The 7,159-nt window shown below is 34.4% G+C and overlaps 1 non-coding gene across 1 annotated transcript; it reads right to left on the bottom strand.

Annotated features, from left to right (window-relative positions):
• Positions 1-6,230: 6,230 nt before the first annotated feature.
• LOC121230986 (small nucleolar RNA R71) lies at positions 6,231-6,336 on the bottom strand. The gene has a single exon (XR_005929056.1). It is a non-coding gene; the product is annotated as a small nucleolar RNA R71 (small nucleolar RNA).
• Between the last annotated feature and the right edge of the window lie 823 nt (positions 6,337-7,159).

The raw sequence follows: 7,159 nt of genomic DNA on the forward strand, positions 1-7,159 counted from the left end.
CAGGGTTGCCGTTAACTCCAAGGAAGAAAGATGCCATCTGGGTAATAGTTGATAGATTGACTAAATCAGCTCATTTTATTCCGGTATGTACTAATTATTCTCTTGATAAGTTGGCTGAATTGTATATCAATGAGATTGTTAGACTTCAAGGAGTACCTTTGTCGATCATTTCGAATAAAGATCCGAGGTTTACCTCACGGTTTTGGAAAAAGTTGCAAGAGGCATTAGGTACGAAGTTAAATTTTAGCACTGCCTTCCATCCACAGACTGATGGACAATCAGAGAGAGTAATTCAGATTCTTGAAGACATGCTCAGATGTTGTGTATTAGAATTCCAAGGTAGTTGGGAAAGGTACTTATCGTTGGTAGAATTTGCTTACAATAACAGTTATCAAACAAGTTTGAAAATGGAACCTTATGAAGCATTGTACGGTCGTAAGTGTTGGACGCCACTATATTGGACCGAACTTAAAGAAAATCAAATCTACGGAGTTGATCTAATTAAGGAAACTGAAGAAAAAGTTAAAGTGATTCGAGATTGTTTGAAAGCTGCTTCGGACAGACAGAAATCCTACGCAGATTTGAAACGAAAAGAGATTGAGTTCCAAGTTGGTGATAAAGTGTTTTTAAAAGTGTCTCCGTGGAAGAAGGTTTTCAGATTCGATCGGAAAGGTAAATTGAGTCCACGTTTCATTGGACTGTATGAGATAATTGAAAGAATTGGACCGATAGCATATCGGTTAGCACTACCATCGGAATTAGAGAAGATTCATGATGTGTTCCATGTATCTATGTTACGTCGGTATCGCTCGGATCCTTCACATGTGATTTCACCAACGGAAATCGAGTTGCAACCGGATATGACTTACAATGAAGAACCGATTAAAATTTTAGCTCGGGAGGTCAAACGACTAAGAAACAAAAGTATAGCTCTCGTGAAAGTATTGTGGCAGAAGCAGGGGGTAGAAGAGGCTACATAGGAGCCCGAGGAAACTATGAGGAATCAATACCTACACCTGTTTACTGGTAAGATTTTAGGGGACGAAAATCCCTAAAGGGGGGAGAGTTGTGATATCCCGAATTACGGCCTAATCAAAATAGTGGTTTTGGGACTACAAATCTGAGATAGAAATAATTATTTTATAATTATTTTGAAGTCTATGATATGATTGCATGATTGTGTGAAAGTTTCGTGAAGAAATTCTATGCATAAAGTGCTTAATTTGAAATTTGGAACTAAATTGAATAAGTTGCAAAACTTGCATTCTAGAAGTTTCTAGTATGAAATTGCTTTGGAATATTAATTAAGAGCCTTAAATAGCAATTGGACCAATTTTTAAGTTTTTGGACAAAAATTGGACATGGATGGAATTTTTGAAAGTTTAGTAAGGAAGGGCATTTTGGTCATTTGGATTTTAATGAATTAAAATGGGAAAAATCAAGCAAAAATCCATTCATCTTCTTCATGTTGCTGCCAAATTTTACTTGCTACCATAGCTAGGGTTTCTTCAACTTCTAAGCTCAATAGTAAGTCAATCCTAGCCCCGTTTTTAATGTTCTTTACATTTTTGAAATTCTCGTAGCTCGGTTTACCTATTCTACCAATATTCTGAGCTAGGGTTTATATTTAAAAATTTACCCATGAATGATATGCATGAATTTTGATGTTTTATGGTAGAATATGAAGCTTGAAATTGTGTTAAAAAACTTTTGTTAAGTGATTTTACGTAAAAAACAACTAAAATGACGTAATCGGTAAAAATATCTAATGTTCATAAATACATGATAGAGTGTGAATTTGATGTTGCTACAGAAGGGAAAAATGATCAGTATGTCATAAAACATAAGAAAATAGGAAGAAATTTAATTTTCGAGCTAGGGAAAAATCATAATTTTGTGAAACTTTAGGGATAAAATTGTAATTTTTGCCATAGGATGTTTTTGGAGTAATTTGAGTAATGTGAGACATTAATAAGTCAAATGTGTTATTATAGATGAAGAAAGACGTAGAATCGACCTTGATCGGGGAAAAGAAAAGATTTCGAGCTAAATTGCAATCTTTATACATTTTGTACCGAGGTAAGTTCATGAGTAAATAAGGAACATAATTGTTATTTTAAGCAATTTAATGTTGTTTATATGATATGATGCTTATTATTATCATGAAATGTTATGTTTTGTGGTTATTGTTGAATAATATGTAATTATGTGAATTACTTGATGAGTATGAACTATCACCGAAGTATCGATTTCGACATTTTGTGAAAGATGGCAAAGGAATATGATCGAGGAAAATCCCGTTTGAACATTAGGAATAGATTAGGATACAAGTGACATGTCACTAGGAAATTGAGATCCGAACTCGTTGAGTTGCGTTCCTAGTTCGTGAGAATTATGAGGCATCCAAACTCGTTGAGTTGTGTTCTGAGTTCACTTATGGATGCAAGCATCCGAACTCGTTGAGTTGTGTTCCGAGTTCATTATGGATGTGAACACCCAAGCTCATTGAGTTGCGTTCCGAGTTCATTATGGGTGAAATTATGATAGTTTGATTTCATGTATCCAATTATATTCTGATGTATTCAACAGGTAAAGTTCTAGTGAAACGGAAGAATTCTCGAGATGAAAGTGACTAGTTGGTAAGTGTTGTGGAATAGATACTTTGTACAGGTATGTACTTAACCCTCGGGTTGAGACTTGAATATAACAATAATATGGTAGGATCATGAATGAGAAATATGATATGAATGCTTTGGTGATATTATGCAAATGTGGATTTCGTATTATTGCATGGTTATGTTACTTGCTATTTACATGTGAACTTACTAAGCAATTATGCTTACTCCCTCCTCTCTATTCTTTGTAGTTTTGTCAAGCCGGATAGGAGATCGGGAACGTTCGGAGGCGCACTCACACTATCAACAAACTATTTCGGTATAATGACTTGTATATTTTGGGAATATGGCATGTATAGCATTATAATCATTTTGTGTATATAATGTTATGATATGGCTCATGGATGACATGGAAATGTTTGAGAATGATTAGCTATTGGAGTGGCTAATAAAGATTATATTTGATAACACGTATGCTTTATGTGCTAACTAATCTATGGAAATCCATAAAATGGTGAAATTGGCTATAAAACAGAATCACACAGTAGCAGTGACGTGAGTTTGAAAAATTACTAAAAATAGTATAGATAGAATTAGATGATGAATAAAATATGGAATTGAAGCTTAATGAATATATTTTCATGTGGAAGAAACAAAATATGTAAAAGAGTTGCATTTTATGAGATATATATGTTTTGGTGAAATAGGGTCAGGGCAATTTCTAGATCCCCTGTTCTGAATTTATAAATTCACCATAAATTGTGTAAAAATAATTAGGACTTACACTTTATAAATTGAGTCTATTTTTAGGTGAAAAAATGGAATGGTCATTGGATCTCTGTAAAGGAATAAATTTGATTCGTAGTGCACAGGGGATAGAGTAGCCGAACCCTGAAATAGGGGAGACTTTAACTAATAAACTATACTAATCGGCCCAACCAAAAATTATATAAAAAAAATTAGTAAGTAGATATATGAGTCTAGTTTTAGGGAAAATTTACGGAATTTTATTTTGAGTTTCATAGCTTGAGATATGATTTTTTTAGCGACTGTGATGCAGATGGATAGTTTACTACGAGAATTGTTTGAACTTGTTTAAATGCTAAAATAAGTTTAGTAATGTCTCATGCTCGACTCCGGCGACGGTCTCGGGTAAGGTGGCGTTACAACACAGTAGTCGCTTTTCTATTCATCCGGGTAGTACTAAGATGTATAATGATTTGAAACAACAGTATTGGTGGTCGGGAATGAAACAGGATGTATCGGAGTTTGTATCGAAATGTTTGATTTGTCAGGAAATAAAAACTGAATATCAAGTACCACCTGGTTTACTACAGCCTGTATTGATTCTTGAATAGAAATGGGATAGAGTCACTATGGATTTCGTATCGGGACTGCCCGAAAAAGAAAGATGCTATGTGGGTTGTTGTTGATCGACTAACAAAATCTGCTCTTTTCATACTGGTATGTATGAATTACTCTCTAGATAGGTTAACTGAATTGTACTTATCTAAAATCGTATGATTACATGGTGTACCACTATCTATTATCTCCGATAGAAACCCGAGATTTACGTCAAGATTCTGGAAGAAATTACAAGAAGCTCTTGGAACAAAATTAAATTTCAGCACAGATTTTCATCCCCAGACGGACGGTCAGTCCGAAAGAATTATATAGATACTTGAGGATATGTTGCGTTGTTGCATTCTCAAGTTTGTAGGTAGTTGGGAGAAATACTTGCCTCTAATTGAATTTGCTTATAAGAACAGCTTCCAAACGAGTATAAGGATGGCACTGCACGAAGCTTTATATGGTCGCAAGTTTCAAACATCGTTATATTAGACTGAATTGAGTGAAAAAAAGATTCACGAGTTTGAATTGATCAAAGAGACTGAAGAAAAAGTGAAAGTAATTCGTGACAATTTAAAAGCAGCTTCAGGTCGATAGAAATCCTATGCAGATTTGAAACGTAAAGAAATAGAATTTCAGGTCGGAGATCAAGTATTTCTGAAAGTGTCACTCTGGAAGAAAATTCTCCGTTTCGGCCGTAAAATAAAATTAAGTCATTGATTCATCGGGTCGTATGAGATTGTTGAAAGAATAGGGTCAGTAGCATATCGACTATTGTTACCATCTAATCTAGAAAAGATACATAATGTTTTTCATGCTTCGATGCTACGTCGATACAAATCGGATCTTTTACATGTAATTTCTCCTATCGATATGGAGATACAGTCTAATTTATCGTATAAAGAAGAACCGATTAGGATTCTGGCTCGGGAGATTAAAGAATTGAGGAATAAATGTATAGATCTTTGGCATAAACACTGAACTGAGGAAGCTACGTGGAACCCAAGGAAGCTATGCGAAAACAATACCCTAACCTCATTACCGGTAAGATTTTCAGGGACGAAAATCCCTAAGGGGGAGAGTTGTAATAGCTCGTTTTTAGGTTAAATTGGAACAGTGGTTTCAAGACCACAAATCTAAAGACAATATATTTATTTTATTATTTTAATAAGGTTTACAGTATGATAGATTAATTGTGTGAAAATTTCGTAAAGAAATTTTACCGTTTAATGGTTAATTCGATGAAAAGGATTAAATCGCATAAAAGATAAAAGTAGCATTCTATATGTTAAATGTATTAAATTACTTTGACTTTTGAATATAGTGGCCTTAAATGGAAATTAGACCATTTTAAATGTTAGTGGACATTAATGGCCTTATTATATATGTTTTATATGTTTATTAAGTATGGATAAAACGATAAATTGATTTTAAATGAATTAATAAGTAAAACAAACATAAAATAAAGGTCATTATCATCTTTGTTGGCCAATTTTATCAAATGAAGAAAAGAAAAATACCAAGTTAGGATTCGGCTAGAAATTTGGCTAGATTAAGGTATGTTTTGCTTCGGTTTTTGATAATTTCTATGTTTTTGATATCATTGATTTATGTTCTATCATGCCCGTACCTCAATTTCTGAACTTTTTGATGATTTTAAAATGTGCCATTGATGAATACTAGTATATTTTGAAGTATTATGCTAGGTAATTGATGGATATTGAAGGATATGCAAGTTTTATTAAATGAATTTTGACAAAAATGAGCATATGGGATTAAATTGAAAAAGATAGAAATATTATGGTTAGAAATGTGAAATAAGTGAAAATATGGGCTATTATAATACCATATAGAATTCGGCTAAGGTGGATTGTGGTTAAAAATGTGTAATTTACCATTTTAAGTATAAATGACTAAATTGAAAAATAGTTAAAATTATGCGGGCAGATATGTAAATTTCCATATATGTGAATTAGGGACTAAATTGAAATGAATGGTTACTGAAATGAGATGAAATTTGTTAAATGAATGTTTTGAATTGAGTTATAGGTCTGGTAATTACTCTTAACCTATTCCGGCGACGGTTACGAGTTAAAGGTGTTACACAAAGTACCTGAAGGTGCACTACGATTGATGCTATAACCATATTCACTAAAGGACAGAGCTCGAGCCTGGTTGAACTCATTGCCACCAAAATCAATTTTCACATGGCAAGAGTTAGCAGAAAGATTCCTCATGAATTATTTACCGCCTAGCAAGAATGCTAAGTTGAGGAACGTATTATTGCTTTCCAACAAATGGATGATGAGTCCTTGTATGAGGCATGGGAAAGGTACAAAGAATTATTATGGAAGTGCCCTCATCATAGAATCCCTCATTGCATCCAACTTGAAATGTTCTATAATGGTCTAAATGCTTACATGAGGATGGTAGTGGACTCTTCTGCTAATGGTGCTCTACTTTCTAAGTCTTCGAATGAGGCTTATGAAATCATCGAGAGGATTGCCAGCTATAATTATCAATGGCTAACTAATAGAGTAGTGTCAGGAAGACGACTCACTGGAATACATGAAGTAGACACTCTAACCTCACTCACATCTCAGGTATCCTCGATTTCCTCAATGCTTAAAAAATTTACCACTAATGGGTTTAATAATTTTGTAGCACAGCCACCGAATCAATTTGAAAATGTAGCCCCTGTCTATTGCGGGGAAGGACATCTGTTCGAAGAATGTCCATCAAACCCAGAATTCATGTATTACATGGGAAACCAGAACCAAAACCGTGGAAGGCAAGGACTACAATCCAATTCCTATAACCCATCATGGGGAAACCACCCTAATTTCTCCTAGATTAACCAAGGGGCTAGACCCAGTAACACATACGCCCAACCTAGACTGACCCAACCACCTATTTTTACCTAACAAGTTCAAAAACAACCTCAAGTTGAACCATCCAACGACTTAGAAAACTTGTTGAAAGCATACATAGCCAAGAATAATGCATTAATCCAAAGCCAAGTAGCTACATTGAAAAACCTGGAAAACCAGACCACAAGGTGCTTTACCTAGGGATACGGAGAATCTGAGGAATCTAGGGAAGGAGCATTGTAAATAGTTGACATTGAGGAGAAGAAAGACATTAAAGCCCAACACCTTCGAAGTTGAAAAGGAGACAACTGATTCTCAAGACTT

This window comes from Gossypium hirsutum, chromosome A06 (genome assembly GCF_007990345.1).
Source record: "Gossypium hirsutum isolate 1008001.06 chromosome A06, Gossypium_hirsutum_v2.1, whole genome shotgun sequence".
NCBI lineage: Eukaryota > Viridiplantae > Streptophyta > Magnoliopsida > Malvales > Malvaceae > Gossypium > Gossypium hirsutum.